Source organism: Lithobates pipiens, unplaced genomic scaffold (genome assembly GCF_037356315.1).
Source record: "Lithobates pipiens isolate NorthernLeopardFrog02 unplaced genomic scaffold, aLitPip1_a1.2 Scaffold_18, whole genome shotgun sequence".
Lineage (NCBI taxonomy): Eukaryota > Metazoa > Chordata > Amphibia > Anura > Ranidae > Lithobates > Lithobates pipiens.
In genome coordinates, this window is record NW_027507758.1 from 147044898 (window position 1) to 147064121 (window position 19224).

The 19224-nt window shown below is 41.3% G+C and overlaps 1 protein-coding gene across 5 annotated transcripts in view; it reads left to right on the plus strand.

The window, feature by feature from the left end:
- The window catches only part of SCAF8 (SR-related CTD associated factor 8), a 315849-nt gene that overhangs the window by 275858 nt on the left and 20767 nt on the right, over positions 1–19224 (plus strand). For all 5 annotated transcript variants that reach the window (XR_013276655.1, XR_013276654.1, XR_013276656.1 and 2 more), the window contains exon 21: positions 7662–7759. The gene's annotated coding sequence lies outside the window, so the exon portion shown is untranslated. The remainder of the gene's footprint in view (positions 1–7661; positions 7760–19224) is intronic.

A 19224-nucleotide genomic window follows, 5' to 3' on the forward strand; every position in this document is an offset into this window, starting at 1 on the left:
TGCTGCGGATGGGAGACAGGTCCCACCTGGGTTAGAGCGTAAGATTCCCTGGGGCGCGGAGTCTAAGAGCCAGCAGGTGTTCACCAGAGCCTCAAGTGGTGAGGATGGACTTGGCTGCAACTGGCTCCAGGTCGCGACCCCCAGGGTCCCCCAGCTCACACCCACATTAGGCAACAGGAGGATAGGGATGGTGAGGGTCAAAGCCAAGGTCGGGGGCCACAAGCAAACAGGAATAGTCAGGGACACGCCAAAAGGTCAGGATCACAGGCAAACAGGGATAGTCAAAGACACGCCAAAGTCGGTAACGGAACAACAGAAGAGCACACGGCAGTTAACAGGAAGCTAACACACAAAGGAATACACAATGGTTGATCAGCCGCGTTGGCCTGCAGTGCACAGGTTAATATAGAGTTCTCTGATAGGAGCTAGGGTGAAGTCATGCCAGAGGATGGATTACAAAAGCAGTCAGGTGAGGGTCGGCTGGTCTCTAGAGGTGAACACATGGAAACAGGTAAGCAGACAAACTCTATTGCATAACCATGACACACTCGCGTGTTGGTGACATGGGACGTGACACCGCCCTCTTTGGGCAGGCTTGTGCTGCGCGTCATCATGCCGGGGGACTCACGGGTGGAGTACGACGCCAATCTTGGCTGTGCGTCTCCACCCCTCCACTGAGGCCAGATGACAGCCATCACAATTAACATTGTGATTGGCCTGATGCCCTGACACAGTTTCTTTATATATCAGCACTCCCAGCATTGATTGCATATGCTGATGGAGCTCATGGTTGAAAGCAGCACACCTTGATACATCTACCATTTCAAGGTATGCTTACTACATTTATTACTTTCCAAAAATGCAGATCTTTAGCCTTTGCATACCTATTGATGCTGCCAGGTCTTTATTTTAGTGCTATTTTGAATAATCTTAATACACCTGTTAGTGACCTTTGCCACACCTTATATCTTTAACACAGTGACACTGGCCCAGTCCAAGCAGGAGCTTTTTTGCTCTATAGTCTTGAGTCCTTTCAGTGAAACACGGGTTGTCTCTTGTCTTTCTTAACTTGTGCCCTGGAGTGGATCGTATTTGCTGTCCATAACTGGAATAACCATCTCCTATTCCTCAGACTTACCCCATGTTGGATTATTTTTTGAATTATTTTTATGTAAGTAGTCCATATACATGGTTGAATATATAAAAGTAGATATACGTATATTTTTTGTATTTCTTGCAATTGTGATAATATTGATACTAATTTTATACTAAACTGTACTATTGCACATTTTCTCTGTTTCTCTGAAAATCTGTACCCATCTGAACCAAATTATTCTCTGAAGAAGGACACTAGTCCATAACATGTAAGGTGTTTTACATCTGTATGGATCATCACTAGTCCGCCCGCAACAGGACAGTGGTTTGCTCATACTAATTGTACAAATTGGGTATCAGATATACAGTATCTCACACAAGTGAGTACACCCCTCACATTTTTGTAAATATTTTATTATAGCTTTTCAGGTGACAACACTGAAGAAATTATACTTTGCTACAATGTAAAATAGTGAGTGTACAGCTTGTATAACAGTGTAAATTTGCTGTCCCCTCAAAATAACTCAACACACAGCTCTCCAGGCTATTGGGGAGAAGGAGAAGAGAATGAGGGCATATGTCTATGTTATATTGCGGAGGAGCACGAATGGGTTGTTATTCCTTGGGGTAAAATTTATATAAAATGGAGTTCCTTTTTTTTGGGGGGGGGGGGGATTAAAATAATAGGAGAACTAAAAATTTAGAAATATGGTTTATATATAATATATGTTAATGGATATAGTCTGACGGAGATAGGGGGTAAGGTGAATATGTGCTGGGAATATATGCATTTATCTTGGTATATTGACTATTGTGGAATATGTAAGATGTAATGGATTTATGGTCTCTCTGGAAAAAAAATGTCTCGGTGGAGGGGATTTCGGCATCCACCTCTCTTGTGTGGATGTATGAATCTGTTAGTGTTTTTTTAAATTCAGCCCACTGTCTGAATGGAAAAAACAAAACAAAAAAAAACTATACATGTATGTCAGTTTTACCGTACTCCTCTACTCGAACAATTTATTTTTTTCCATGCTATTCTCATATGGAAAACAAATAGATTACTAAACTTAAAAAAAAATTCTCAGACAGAATACAACTTCAGAAATTATGTATTGTAATGTATCCTTTCATTTCCAAGCATGCGCAGTCTTGGTCATTTGATTTTTTTTGTGCAAATACCATACTAATTACATGAAAATCGTTCGTTCTGTTATCTTACAAATAATTTTTTGTTGCTTGTTTTGTGATATTTTCACATGAACTGGCGTAATCAGCTCTTAAGCGGTGTACTAATTAGCAGACGATCGCACCAAATGCATTTGTTTTCGTCCAATTTTCTCATGTGCATTAGTGAGCATTTATCTAATGCACACCCGGGGGGCTCACAGTTTGGCATGTTTGCGCTGGGCGCTGGATGACCTTGTCCTGGCACTGAGTTCAACCGCCTGAACCCTGAGTCAGTTCAGGATCCCTTTTCAGTCACAATCTGATTGAGGTTACAAAATGTAAATGCTTATCTAGTTTTTTTTTTGTGTGTATTTATATTTTGGAGGGCCCATATTGAAATCTGCGTGAGACTGGACAATTATATCAGAAACTAAAGATAGGCTTATGTGAGGTACTTTGTACTATGGGTTTGTAATGGTTAGGTCTTTGAAGTACTATTTTGCATCAGAGGAAGTGAGAGTAAATGAAGGAGTCAATGGGCATCCTTGCAACATGTAAAGCGAAAAGAGAAAAGGGGGGCTATGGATGCATTTCAGGGGTTGCCTAAATCACCCATCTTCAGGCATAATGTATGCACACAATAAGGCTGAATAGCATATGACCATTAAAATAAATTAATATAAAAAATATCAAAGAAAGAACATGTACATGCACACACACACACACATATATATATATATATATATATATATATATATATATATATATATATAGTGCTTTTTTCACAAAAATAGGTGCTGGAACTCAACCACGACCCCCCAAAACCCCTCCCCCACACACACCCTCCAAATCACATGAAATAGTGAGTGTGGTCATAATTCACAAACAGTAGAAGGGTCTTAAAGGGGCATTAAATATCAGGATTGCATTACATACAGAGTGAAGAGTTCATGGGGGTTACAGATCTGTTCATAGGGGGTTCATGGGGGTTACAGAGTACAGATCTGTCACTTGTAAACACAGAAACCAGACTTCTGTGCTTACAAGTGATTGTGGTGAGCAGGCACCAAAGGGTCTGAGCCAGAGGTAGTGGAACTGAGTTCCACCAAGTTTCCCCTGAAAAAAAAGCCCTCCATCTGTTTTTAATTCATATCTATGGCCAAAGTGTAAAATCATATATTAATTTCTACATTGTTGCAGCATGTCAAGAACTGTTCTCAAAAAAAGCTAAGATTTCAATGCCTATAGTGTGAATTATTAAAATGAATTCCTCTCCAATGCTTAAAAATAAAAAAGGTGAATAATGGCTTGTTTTAAAGTGATTATACTGCTTGTTCAGATTATTTAAATGCTTTAGTGTGCATAATTCAGGTTCAATTTAAAGGAAATTCTAAAAGAGGCTATAAATAACTAACTACTGAAATGGACAAAACATTATCATTAATTGAAAGACTAACAAAATGAAATTGGTTTAAAAAAAAAAGAAAAGAAAAATATTATATTACAGAAAAGCTGGGAACAAAAAAGTGATACAATGGTATAAACAAGAATTGGCTGCATGCCCCAATGAAAGCATACAGAGTATGGAAATTTCCCTAGGGGGTTTTGTATTGCATCAAATAAGTCCAAAATATTTTATGAAAGAAGTTTATTACAACAAATAATATATACAAACACAGCTGTCTGTCAAGACAAGAGCTCTAAAACCAAATGCTAGAAGGCATAAAATGAATAATTATACAGTGGTACAATAAACATACGAAAGGCATAATAACTGTAAAAAGTCATACAGAAAGACATTACAAAGATATTACAGAAAATCTAAAAAACATAAAAAAATCAAATACAAATAGAAGTTAAATAGACAAAAACAGTGAAAAAAACTAGGAATGTATGTTTTCTGTACTGGTAAGTAAAAGGGACTCTGCAACAGAATTAAAGTTTATATTTTTTACAAAATGACCCCAGCCCCCTCACTAGCCCCCCAGGTACATTTATCTGTGTCCACCCTTGCAGGTCCATACTTACCTCCTTCAACAGCTACAGCTTTCCATGCTATCTGCAGCTCGGTTAGTAAAAATCTAGTGCCAGGCTACCTTTAGCTGCGCATTAATGTCCCATTGACTTGAATTGGATGTTGTTTATACAAAACAGGTGTGTCCCACGCACACCCTGGCAGCTTGTAACTTGATTTTTACCAACTGGCCTGTAGTGTGGGAGGCTGCAGCCATTGGAGGAGATAAGCAGGGATCTATTGGGGAGAGGACAGCTAAATGTAATGAAGAGTCAGGGGAGGAGGGCTTGGGTAATTTTGTAAAAATCTGCAAAAATCTGAACTTTACTTTAAACATTTTCATTGTAAATGGCTTGCACCTACAATCTGCTAGGAATTTAATTTACTCAATATTAAATAGGGATATAAAAAAGATTTTCCAGTTTTGCTTCTATTTTTATTTACCAATTAAAATAAAATATTTGACACCTGTATCTCTTACTACACAGGTATTTGCAGCACACAAGATGATTTTGACATTGAATACGCTGTAGATGTATTTTCATTTTGCTATATGTCATCCGTTGATGTATGCATGCATACAGACTTAAAGTGGTTGTAAACCCTTACAACCCACTTTCACCTACAGGTAGGTAGATTAAGGATTAAGGCTTACCTGTAGGTGCTGTAAATATCTCCTAAACCTACATGGTTTAGGAGAAATTTACAATTCCCCGTACGAGGATTTCTTCTGCGCATGCGCTGATGTATCGCTCATTTTTTTGAACGATCAAAATTATTTTGATCGGTACTCACTTCAGCGGCTTCCGGGTCCTCAGGGAGTGTTGTTGGAGATCTGGTGACGTCACGGACATCGACGTCATCAAACTCCTTCCCCCTTCCCCAAGTGCCTCCGTCTGCTAATGAAGGGAAGGGGGGAGGAGTACGGTGACGTTGATGTCCGTGACGTCACCGAACAGCCTGGACAGTGATGGTAAATGTGGATGTGGTTAACTGGGATCATTCAGTGTGCTAAGTGTAGGCAAATTTGATAACCTCCGTTTCTAACATTGCTGTAAAAAAAAAAAAAAAAATGTAAACACTTTGGTATGTCTGCGTGACTGGCTAAAGTGATGCCTACTTGCCTACTATAAAGTGACTGACAGTCAATATACTAGATAAGTTTTATAATTAAAGTTAAACTATCTTTCTACGTTTTTCTTAAAGTTTAATTTTAAAAATTACTTACGTCAGTGCTACAGTTTGAATTTAAAACGTATTTGTGTGAACTGTGAAGTTAAGTCATGGATTGTGGAAACTAACTAGTGTCAGGTGATTGTATATAGTGTATACCACATTTACCACTGACTAATGCAGAGTTGCAATGCAAGGAGATCAGCTAAAAGTAGTTGGATCTGTATGTGCGTTATAATTAATTGAAATTAGTTGATTAATTGATTAAAAAAGAAAATCGATTAATCAAACACGAAAATTTTAATTAGTAACAGCCCTAATTAACAGCAAAGTTTATTAAAATCCAGACAAAGGCATCTCTCAATCTCATTGACATCAAGCAGTAAAGTTGTAAATCTTGAATAAAGCCATTAAGTTTAACCATACATTTGTACCATATATAAACTTGTGCATTAAAGCTACATAATCCCGGGTGTGGCAGTAATGGTGCAACTCATCTCTAGCCAAAAACAAAATCATCCAGTAGGCAGGTATGCTCTATGCTCCTCCATGCAGCAGGAAACACTGCTGGATTCTTGGATCGGGGCCGTGTGAGCCGGAAATGACATGCCAGAGATGATGTACCTGGGCTGCTCAGACTGCTGGGAGGAAACCACAGACAATTCATCATCTAGGGAAGTTAGGATGCACCAGTGCACAGCAGAATGTTGCTATGAGAAGCATTTCACATGACTTGAAAAAGTGCATGTGCACGAAACGTGTTGTCATGTTATGGCCAGGACAGACCAGAACTATTCTCAGTGATCAGCACATACACAGAGAATTGCTCTGGTCCATCCTAGAAGATCTGAACAGAGAAGGAGAGGAACATGAATTTCAAATTCCAGGATCTCTGAAGTTTACCTGATTATACAGGAAAAGGTACCTCAGTTCAGGCAGCCACTGCTGTTCTGTCTTTTCAGATTACCTGCCCTAAGGGCCGGTTCACACAGCGAGGCGCGGCGAGGCGTCTCCGACTTACCTCGCCGCGACCTGCGGGGAGCTCAGCGGCGACTTGCAGAGGACTTCTGTATAGAAGTCAATGCAAGTCGCCCCCGAAGTCGCCCCGAAGTAGTACAGGAACCTTTTTTCTGAGTCGGAGCGACTCGAGTCGCTCCTCTCAGAACGGTTCCATAGTACTGAATGGGGGCGACTTGCGGGAGCGAGGCGAGGCGAGCCGTGTCGCCTCGCCTCGCCTCGCTGTGTGAACCGGCCCTTATCAAATCTTGGCCGGTCCATGCTAAACCATGCTATGGCCGGCTTTACTCTCCTGAAAAACAGTATTTGTTAAAAAAAAATGTTTGATTTATGATATACAGTACTTTAAACATCATATTTCATCTAGTAAATCTGCTTGAAGCTTCAAACTATATACAACAAGTGCATCTACTAGCTACTGTTAGTTGGTTCTACAGGTTGTACCAAAGCTATTGTTATGCAGTTATTGATGTTTAGCTAGCCAGCCAATTGCTGGTGGTTTGGGATGGGTGATAAGAGCTATACAGCAATTCTAAAATGTGGAGTCTGTGTTTCTAAAGAGTCCCAGGGAAGGTGAAGAACAGCCTGCAGTTATGTGACACACAAAAATCTCCATAGGCTGGCTGTTCCAATGTCTAATGTAGAGCAAGCACAATGTGGATGGCTACCTCAGCAAGATTGTGTGTAGGCCGCTGGTAACATCTGACATCCTCTAAACATGTTTATACTGTATTTACAATAATGCTGCCCCATGTACAACACAAGAATGATGACTCCCTTTTGCACAAGCTCCACCCCTTGTTTAATGTGATTTTAATGATTGCAATGCAAGGATGCTTTATTTTAAGACATGCCATTCAACTGTACAATACACCAAAGCAAGTAGTTGGTCCTGCCTAGGGTGCAAACTAGTCTAGCCTGTTGCCAGTGACACTGTTTTGTCATCGCTCACCATATTGTATCTCTGGAGAAACAGCATTGCCACCCTAGGACATGACTACAGAACATCACCCTGTCTCCTCTTCTCCATTACATTAGGAAGGTGGAGGCAAAGAGAGCTGGAAACAGTGTAACTGATAACAGTCAGCAGAGGCCCATTGCAAAGGACATTAGGAGCGTAATTTTTAGATATTTTTATGGTTTACATACACTTTAAAAATATATTTTACCTGTTTGTTTTTTCACTCTTCAGAACTGCTGTTATGACAGAAGGTTGGAGGACATACAGTATGTACCGAGTGAAGCCCCTCTCCTGGTAAATCAACTGTCACTAGTGGACCCCACAGACAGGTAAGTTCCCTCTGAGATCATTTCATACTGTGCAGAGTCCATTGTCAAAAGACTTTATGACTCATGTCAATGGACCTTCTTATCAAATGCTGCATCTTCTAGTCGAACGCAAATACATGTTTGAAAGACAAAAGTGACAATTGACAAGAAAAGCCTCCATTTATTCTGCTTTTCCCTGTGGCCAGGCATGCTTAAACATGGCTTCCCACCTGCCATGTCTACTACTTAAAGTCAGTAGCATTTTGTGACCTGCGTTTGCCATCCGTTCCAAACACAAGTCAAATGGAGGAAAAATGCCCTTCTATGTGAGCCCCTCATATGGGTATTTGGGTGGTTTTAAATTGCTTGAAAATCTATCGCAGCTGCTAATTGTGGGCTGTGGTGCATACAGAACTGTGTATGATGTTATCCTCAGAGCCAGGTGGTCCTGAAATAGGTTAAGGCATTGAGATCTATTGGTTGCCAATCCCCAGTATAGGCAATAAATCAGCTTACTTAGGCTAGGAATTTAGAAAATAGCAGCAATCACAGCAGCAATATCCAAAAAGCCAAAATCACCTACTATAAAGAAGAATTACAGCATACCTAACAGCATCAGCTGCTCATACTTCAACATGCTCATTAGGAAAAAGCTCAGGCGTGTTCTCATGTTCCACGTGCTGAGCCCGCCAGGAAGTCGGCACAGCGCTGTGCTAATCACAGGCAGTGAGACATTGCCTGATCTCTGCAGCCGCACATTGGGGCAATGTCTCACTGCCTGTGATTAGCGCAGCACTGCGCCGACTTCCTGGCGGGCTCAGCACGTGGACCATGCGAACATGCCTGAGCTCATCCCTAATGCTCATCCAGCTTGCCACTACTCCATTGCTACATATGTGCAAAATCCAGTCTCCCTAGTCACAGTAGTAGCCCTATTTACTGGTTGTTTCCGGTGGTGTCAGACTATCAGGACTGGATTTATCTGCACTTGCTGGCAGCCACTGTGGTCAGATGCACTGCAGTGGCAGCAGTTGTTCCTGTGGCCAGCAGAACTTTGCGAAGAGACATCTTAGCCCACGTACACACGGTCGGAGATTTTGCCAACCAAATCCGCCGGATTTTGCCCGTCGGATTTAGTCCGACGGATTGTGTCCGAAACTGTTGCATACACACGGTCGGGCCAAGTTGGCGAAAAATCCAATCTTTCAGAACGTGATGACGTAATTTCGTTACGATGGGACTACATTCAGGCTAGTAGCCAATAGCTTTGATGTAGGAATTTGATCTGAGCATGCGTGGCACTTGGTCTGATGAAAATGCTCTATACATGATCGGATTAGGTCCGTCCGGCCCAGTTGGTCGGGAAATATTTCCAACCTGTTGGAAAATTGGGTCGGACGGAGATTCGGACGGAATCAGTCCGATGCATACCACACACAGTCGGATTATCTGACGACACGGTCCGATAAGACTCATTCCGACAGATTCTCCGACCGTGTGTACAAGGGCTCAGAGACTGCCCTGTCTACCCTCCCCTGCATTATATATAGCAGTGGATGGCACAAAGGGGCCTGTCATCATATACTTGTTATGCCCCATAATATATGGTTGGAAATTCTGTCGGAAAAAGTTCGGATTATGTTGTCAGAAAATCCGATCATGTGTGGGCTCTATCAGACTTTTTCTGTTGGAATTTACGACGGAAAAAGTTTGAGAGCTGGATCTAAAATTTTCCGACAACAAAATCTGATCAGACTTTTTCCGATCGTGTGTAGAGAATTCCGACACACAAAGTGCCACGCATGCTCAGTAAAAAATTGGAGATGAAAGCTATTGGCTACTGGCCTCTATGTAGTCCTGTTGTACGTCACCTCGTTCTGAACGATCGGATTTTCTGACAACTTTGTGCGACCATGTGTATATGCAAGACAAGTTTCGGCCAACATCCGTCAAAAAAAAAAACTATGGATTTTGTTATCGGAATGTCCGACCATCTGTATGGCACATTACATGCCTATAATCAAAGGGTAAATCCCGATTGAAGGGTTTCTGCCCCCAACCCTCCCCCCCCCACGGTTAAAGTGTATATTCAGGCATTACCAATATAACCCCAAACCACCCTCTTCCCCAGTAGATCATGTCACAGCATTATTTTATCCTTCACTTTGTTCCTTATCACCGCTCTTCTAAAATTCTTCAAACGCAACTGCTGACAGATCAATTCCTACTGATGTGGGCACACCACCAGAACTACATCTCCCAAGAGCCCATTTCCTACACACTGTGTGGGCAGGCACTTGAGAGTCAATACAGCAGTATTGTGCTGCTGGGGAAGAAATCAGTTTATATATTGAGGGACAGAGAGTGGTGGGGTATAGGTGGAGTTCTGTGGTCCATCTGACAATGCTGTTTGGGATTTTAGCAGAGCAGAAGCACAGGGTAGTCAGCCCAAATATGGGGTTAGGAGCCCACTGGATTTTTGCCTGTTTTTGTACTGACATACACTTCTATCTTCAAACCCTTGACTCATTGACCAGCCTTATGCCACACCAAGGGTAAAGTTGAGCTCCAGATAATGAAAATAGAAAGCTATTTATTCTTTAACCCCTTAAGTACAAGCCTGTAATATCCCTTCATTACTAGGCCATTTTTCAGTTTTCAGCGCTGTGATAGTTTGTCTGACAATTAGAGCTTTATTTTGGTATTATTTAATGACCACAGTTTTTTTATGTAGAAAAGAAATAAAGATCAAAAATTGTGGAAATTTTTGTTTCCCTTCTTGTTAAAATAAAGATTTATTTTACAATAAAGATGCCAGAGTAGTATGGCAACCCCCAAAATGGCCCCTTTTTAAAAGTAGACACCTCAAGGTGCTTGCATTTTTTTGAATGACAATTGCGCGGTCATGCCACGCTGTACCTAAATTAAATTTTTATCCTTTTTTTCACACAAATAGAGTTTTCTTTTGGTGGTAAACATAAGAAATAATCTGAAAAATAAAACCTAAGAAAACTAGATGATTCCACTGCAAGTCTCTCCCCCCACCCTTCTGGGTCATGCCACAGGTCCTAGGAGGCTGTGGGATCATTCGTGCTGCACAACTCACACATGTGTGTTTTGCGAAGCCAGCTGTGAAGCTTCACACACTAAACATGCCAGGAACAGAAAGAACCAGGAGAAGGGATCTCACCGCTCCAGGAACACACATGCAGGCTGTAAACTGTCTCTTCGGCTGGGAAGCGACAGGTGCTGGCTATTACCACTGGCAACAGACGAAAAACAAGCTCTGGACTGCCGCACTCTTCAGAAAATCACTTTCTTTTATTGGAAAATCACATCACAGCTCAACAAACACAGCAAACAAGGAAAAATTGCTGTCAGCAATTTTTCCTTGTTCACTGTTTTTTGAGCTGTGATGTGATTTTCCAATAAAAGAAAGTGATTTTCTGAAGAGTGCGGCAGTCCAGAGCTTGTTTTTCGTCTTTTAACAGAAAGAACCAGCCTGGATGAGGACAGCGCTGGGTCCCTGGACAGGTAAGTGTCCTTTTATTAAAAGTCAGTGGCTGCAGTATTTGTAACTGCTGACTTTTATTTTATTTTTTTAAATCTAATTAATCTAATTGAAGAACCGCTTTTATGCACAGCTAAAGTGAAAGATTTTTTTCTCATTTTGGATAGAGTAGGGGAGTGTTTAAACCCCTGTCAGGTTTTTGCTTTCTGTGTCCCAGTGAGAAAATTTGACATTCCTCCCATTCCTCCCACTGATACCAGTGATGGGGCACCATTCCTCTCATTGATACCATTAATGGAGGTGACATTCCTCCCACTAATGCCAGTGATAGGGGAATTATTACTTCTACTGACCTTGACGGGACACTATTCCCCCCACAGATATCAATCATGGGGAGCCATTCTTCCCACTAACACCTATAATGGGTGCTATTCTTTCCACTGATGCCAGTGATGGGGTGCTGTTCCTTCCACTGATGCCAGTGATGGGGCGCTATTCTTCCCACTGATGCCAGTGGTGGGGTACTATTCCTCTCACTGACATCAATGATGGGGTGCTATTCCTCTCACTGATGCCAATGATGGGGCACCATTCTTCCCAATGATACCAATGATGGGGTGCCATTCTTCCCACTGATGCCAGTGATGGGGCGCTATTGTTCCCACTGATACCAAATGATGGGGGTGCTATTCCTCCCACCGATACCAGTGATAGGGCGCTATTCCTCCCAGTGATGCCACTAATGGGGCACTGTTCTTCACACTGATACCAAATGATGGAGGTGCTATTCATCCCACTGGGACCAACAGGACACTATTCCCCCTCCTACTGCCCATGAGATACTTATTCCCTCCACTAACACCAACGCTAGGGCACTATTCCTCCTACTAACCACCGGGGTGCGCTGTAATTATTTTTCTCCTACTGACCACCAAGCCTGAGGCATTTTCTACTCCCAGTGTCCACAGTCTGGCCCCTCAAAAGTCTTAAGGACCATAACTGGGCCCTTTGTTTAGAAAGTTTGGAGACCCCATGTTTACACTACCTTGGTGGTCAGGTCATGCCTTTTTCTTCTTTGACTGCAATGGCTTGGGTTGCCATGGGGTGGTGGAGTGGTGGGCACTGACTCAATACCGGCCCAGCAACACTCATAACTTAATTGACCTTGAATATATATTTTTTTTTTCAACGTAGGGAGCTGTACTGTGTCACAAACATAACCCCTCTATCTTTTTCCTCCTGTCCCCATCATGACGTCCTATGTAATCCTATGTAATGTAAGACAAGGAACAAACACGCTAAACATCAGTAATGAGAGGTGCACTTTAAAGTCAACGTTTAGTCTCTATAACTTCTACTTTTTAAATACTTCTGCCACCCCCCCCCCCCCATTGAACTAAGGACCATTAAGCACAAATTGCAGTTCAAGCTTCCCCAATCAGGGTTTTCTGCGTTCTAATGGTTAAAAGGGAAAGAAAATGAATTCAAGTCGGGTAAAGAAGGGATTCATGATTCATCGGAGGGTGAAGTTTAGATGGGGGATAACTGAGAACTCTACTCATCCACTTTCTGTGAGTCATTGACATGAAGGATATGCCCCCTGGGAGAGCATCTTTAATAGAGCTGCATGATCCTGGTTAAAAGGAGAATCACAATTTAAATCTAGATGATTCTCTCAGGATTCTCTCAGCGTAACATCATCTTTCACATTAAAACAAAAAAATTGGGCTAACTTTACTGGTTCGTTTTTCTTTTTTATTCATTGAAGTGTATTTTTTCCCAAAATATTGTGTTTGAAAGACCGCTGGGAAAATACAGTGTGACATAAACTATTGCAGCAATTGACATTTTATTCCCTAGGGTCTCTGCTAAAATATATATAATGTTTGGGGGTTCCAAGTAATTTTCTAGCAAAAAATCTTGATTTTAACTTAAACAAGTGTCAGAAAAAAATGTAGACTTTAAATGATTAAAGGCCAGGGTTGTCGGGAAGAGGCCCTTGTCCTCATCAACCTGGGACAAGATGCTTTGGGGTGGGGGGGCACCGCAAAGCACCCCCATGTTGAGGGCACATGGCCTGGTATGGCTCGCTCATCCCCACCCCCTTTCCTGACCGGCCGGCCTGTGTGCTCGGATAAGGGTCTGCTATGGACTTTGAGGGGACCCCCACACCGTTTTTTCGGCGTAGGGGTTCCCCTTTAAATCCATACCAGGTGACAGGGCTAGCGAGGTGTCAATCTCACCGATGGAGGCGGCGACATTAACTTCCTTCGCTAGTTCCATCTACCTGGAGCCACGTTCAAAATGAACAGCCTTTAATCCATGTGTGGGCAAGTCCGTTCATTTCGAAAAGTCCGGTTGTGTGTGGGCAGGTCCGCTCGTTTGGAAAGTCTGGCGGACCTCCGCTGCAAAGTCCGGCGGGTTGTCTGCCGGACTAAGTCCGCCGGATAGTCTGATCGTGTGTACGCAGCATCGGGGTTACAAAAGCACCATAAAGAACAAGCCTGAAACATAACCACAGAGTTAATTTTTTTTCCTGGTGATCCAAAGGGACAGGGCAAGGCACTTAAAGATGATTTAACAATGAAATAAAACCAATGTATGGGCACAATAAATTTTGCATCCCTACCTTATTGCCATTGGTTGCTTTATAAAATGGCAGAGCCTTATTAACTAGGGCCTTCCATGCTGACACACAAAATAGTTTTGGGTGCTATACACTTGGGCCAGTCGCACTGAGGTCAAGTAATTTCTGTGTAAGAACTTATAATGAATCAGCTGGTCCCTAGCCAACACTAATCTAGTAAAGGTAGCCTCTCACATATAAGCCCAGTTGTCATTATCAAGTCTGGGGACATCTGCACTCCAAGCATTCCTACATGGTGTGAGTAGTTTATAAGTTTCAACAAATAATTGCTTATAAATAGTGGAAACATCCTTAGTGAGGAAATCATCACACAGCAAAGCCTCAAGGTCACTAGATCGGAGAAGGAGCCTATTGCACCCAAACTGGGCCTGAAATGGATGGTGGAGCTGCAAAAATCAAAATAAATGGGAGTTAGGCAACTGATACTTCAACCTGTCAGACTGCAGCAGGATCCCATTTTGGACAACATGGGTAAGTTTTTTAATACCAAACTTTGTCCAGGTGTCAGGATCAGGATAAGAATAAAAATGTGGGAGTTATGGGTTCTTCCAAAGTGGGGTATGGGGAGAGGTGTAGGTGGCGACCATTGGCCTCCGCTTTCAGTGACACTTCCTGAGCTCATAAAGTAGAACACATAGAGTTCGTGAGCAGATATGGAGATTTTCACCCCCCCCTCCCCCCCCCCCCCGATATACATGATGGGACAGAGCTTCATAAGAGCTAACTGTAGCTGCCTCCAGAGACACTGCAACATCATCTAAGGGAAAATACTTTAAAAAATGCCCCCCCCTCCTCCTTCCACTGCCAGAGAAAGGCAGAAATAAGACAGTAGATCTTTATTATAAGTTTTAATATATTACTGATAGTTCAAAAGTAATATAGAGACAATATTGCTTTCTTGGTTGATGTTTGGCCAAGCAAACAAGTTACTCTATAACGTGGAAATCTATTCAGTAGTAAATGGAAAATTGGTGAGTGGTGAATGATCTGACTTTCTTTATTAAATATCATATAAAATCAGGTAGAGAATGTTTACGTATGTCCCCCTTTCTCAATAACTGCTTTTGAAAGAAAAAAAAAGCCTGTTGTTAACAAAGCTCAATAGCTCAAACCAAAATTTCCACACACAAGTTATTCTCTCTTTAAAAATCACTTATATTGTACTCATTAATCCATTATAGTCTCCCTAAACATAGCCAATCTTGCTTCTTACAACATTACTCAGTATATGAATGCCAAAGCTACAAGGCAGAGGCTGTCTGCAACATCATTCACATACATAAGCTAAAAATAACAAATAAATGCAGCTAAGTGCGTCATCTATTTGTATAAATGTACAATGTATGTGCATATGTATTTATCACTTGCTTTTACAGCAAATTATGTTTTTCTTACCTAGGCAGTGGGATTGTGTGGGTGTGTATGTAGGTCTGTTCATATTTTTATGCATAGGTTATTTTTTTATGTAAACATCGTAAATAGAATTAAAGGTAGTTCTCTGATTAAATGTATCAAAATTATACATCATGGCCATGACCATAAAGATAAAGAGTAGTAGGAGTCTTAAATTCTAACATCTTTATTAAGTATCTGAAATAAGTATCACCGCTAAACTGTTAGACTGATAACGGTATATTTGCACTGCGTCTCCCCTGATTTTCCTTTATCATTAACACTTTTGTTTGCCATGAAAGTAATGATTCTTTAAAAAAAAAAATGGTTGTCTCCCACACATTTAACATTTGACTCTCGCAAAGCCTTTTTCTCCATGCTCTGATCCAGAACCTCAGTACATTATTGCGTTGTACATATCCTTTCCTCCCACATACAGTTTATAAATGTGCTGTACTATTCTCCAGTTGCTCTCAGCAAATTGTGTTATGCACTGTATTATCACATAGCATCCAATATCTATCTCTTCCATTGCCATTTGTTCACATATTCATTTTTTTCTTGTAAAATGACTCATCCTAGTACATGTGAACATTCTTTTATATGAATGAATATGCATGATAGATGAGTTCTGGGAACATAAAGTGCTGCGCAGAAAGGCAATGATTTAAATTGTATGCTTACTAAATATCATTTAAGCAAATCTTGTCTTTTTTTAAATGTTGCTTTTTAGTGCCTTAATGCCAATCACAGTGGTCACATGATACAGAATTCCAGTCACCTCCTGGACATTAAAGCCCACTTAAAGGCCGCTGGGAGGTGGCGTGGCTTTTATATCATGTGGTCAGTTTGATTGGCTCTCACAGCGGTCAAATGATCATGAGCCTGTCCTACTGGCTCCCATTCAGAAGCCTTGACAGAGGACTGCCGATGACAGCTTGGTTAGTGTTGTGGGATGAATCTCATGTTGGCCACCATTAAATCCCACCTATCTTGCTGCTGTATATAGGAGTTATGTAGTCGTCAAAAGGTCAGTTGTTTTCTATTCTGCTAAGTAAATGTTCACACTCAGATTGCTAACTAAATAATGGGGGCTATATACTAATGGCCCGTACAATTGATCCGAATATCGTATGACCGACCGTACGACCGTTTCCACTTAATAGTTGCAAGTAGAAATTGAATAGCTAAATAAAGTCATGAAAATTCTCATATGGCAGGGGGAAAAAAAGTGATGTCATGTGTTGTAATGTATTTGTATTGAATTTCCCTAGCAGTGCTTGATTCTGGGTAGGACATAAAAGGAACCCAAGCGGCCATTTTAGGTCTCTTGGGATCATGTGGCTGGCCTGTGAGGATCTATGTGGAGGCCTCCCCTTAGAAGGGGCCTGACAACTATACTGACTAACCGAAAATCGTACGATGTGGAATGGTACGAGGAAAATTTTCATGCATGCCCGATCGAATAAGATCGGATGAACAGTCGTGATCGGCTGTCGAAAGTAACGTACACATGATCCGAAAATCGTACGATCCTTCCTCGGACGACCGTTTTCGTACAATATTTGGATCGTGTGTACGGGCCATAAAGGCAAATCCACTTTGCACTACAAGTGCACTTCTAACTGCACTGCAAGTGCACTTGGAAGTGCAGTCGCTGTAGCTCTGAGGGGCACATGCAAGGAAAATTTAAAAAACAGCATTTTTGCTTGCATATGATTGGATGATAAAATCAGCAGAGCTTCCACTCATTTCGGAGCTTCCCCTCAGATCTACAGAAATCTACAGCGACTGAACTTTCAAGTGCACATGTAGTGCAGAGTGGATTTGCCTTTAGTAAATCAACTCCAATGTGTTCATATTTTCTGACGCATTTGCTGTGTTCTTAAAACTGCGTTATCACCACAAGATACTACAGTAAATACTCCCGATGCTTTAGTTAGTGCTACTTTAAATGTACTGTTGCAGTGCTATTTATCTTCGTCACCATTAACCACTTAACCTCTGAAAAGGTTTTACCCCCTTCATGACGGGGTCATTTTTTGCTATTCAGCACTGTGCTACTTTAACAGGCGATTGCATGGTCATTCAACACTGTACCCAAATGACATTTATATAATTTTATTCACACAAATAGAGCTTTTTTGGTGGTATTTGATCATCACTAGGATTTTTATTTTTTTACTATAGAAACGAAAAAAGACTGAAGATTTTGGAAAAGGAAAACTATATTTTCTACTTTCTGTTATAAAACATATCCAATAAAATCTAATTTTTTCATAAATTTAAGTAAAAATGTATTCTACTACATGTCTTTTGTGCAAGTTATAGCGACTACAAACTATGGCGTATATATATTTGAAAATCGATCAGTCCTGATGTACTGACAGCCTGTCTCATTTCCTGAGGGCCTTAAAATTATCCAATTTTTACTTTTTTTTTTTTTACATTGATGGTAAAGCTTTACCGCCAGCGCCCGCAACGCCCCAGTGTGAAAGTAACCTTAATCTAAGGGATAGATCTAAAATGAGTGGAAGCTCTGCTGATTTGTTCACCACTTTGAGTGGCAGGGTGATCATGTGATAGCTATGTGATCACAATGTCATCAAAGCTGTTATGAATCAATTTCATTCATAACAGTTATACTTCCTACTGTGATGCTGTGATTGGCCCACAGGTATCACATGGTTCCTGGGCCAATCACAGCACCCTGTACCATGGTATAGCTGATGGGCAATTACATCACACAATAGTAAATCACAGCTGTTATATATGTAACTCATTCATGACAGTTTAAAACAATGCTGTTACAGTGATCATTGCTGTAACAGAAACAAAAGTATAAAAAATAAAAATGCCTTTGATCACCCTTCAAGAGTAATACAATGGGGGTTATTTACTAAAGGAAAATCTACTTTGCACTGAAAATGCACTTGGAAGTAAAGTCGCTGTAGATCCAAGGGGGGCATGCAAGGACAATAAAAAACAGCATTTTTGCTTGCACATGATTGGATGATAAAATCAGCAGAGCTTTCAATCATTTCAGATCTACCCCTTAGATTTAGAGTGACTGCACTTCCAAGTGCACTTGCAGTGCAAAGTGGATTTTCCTTCCGTAAATAACCCTCATAGGGTCAATTCAAATAGCAGGAGTTGCATAATGTACTTTAAATGACAGAAGGCCATATGATGTGGACATGAGTGCATTCTAAGTGCTCAACGCGTTTTGTGGAGTGATTTCACTTCCTCAGGAGCAGATGCATGACATGTCTGTGGAAGATATAAACAGTAGTATAATCTAATATTTGACCTACATATCAAAGGAAGAGTAGAAAATAGGAATGGAAAGGTAGGTATCCATCCCTAACTACTTACAAGGCTCAAGTTCAAGCGATGTGCAATACTGCAAGACAAGAATAGAATCGTCTGTCCTGGGAGCTGTGGTAGTGTAAACCCTTGGGAAGACTCCTTCTTTACACGTGGTTATGCTGTACTTGCTTACTTTTTTCTTGTAAGCCCTGTGGTTCTTTTTCTGGTCTTCCTGGGCACTGGTTTTAACATCTATTATTATTTTTATTAGTACCATCTATACAGAATGGTTACATATTTATTAATTTATAGATATTTTGTTTGAATACCATACAATACTACAGTGGCGGCTGGTGAAGTTTTTGGATGGGGGGGCGCCAGACCCCGCCCATCATGACCCAGCCCATCATTTTGGCCCCTCCCACTTCTCATAAAACACGCCCCTTATGTAATCTGAAAGAAAATTTGGCGTGGGTTCCCCCCTCCGAGGGCATACCAGGCCCTTAGGTCTGGTATGGATTCCAAGGGGAACCCCCTACGCCGAAAAAACGGCGTGGGGGTCCCCCCAGATCCACACCAGACCCTTATCCGAGCACGCTACCCGGCCAGCCAGGAAAGGGGGTGGGG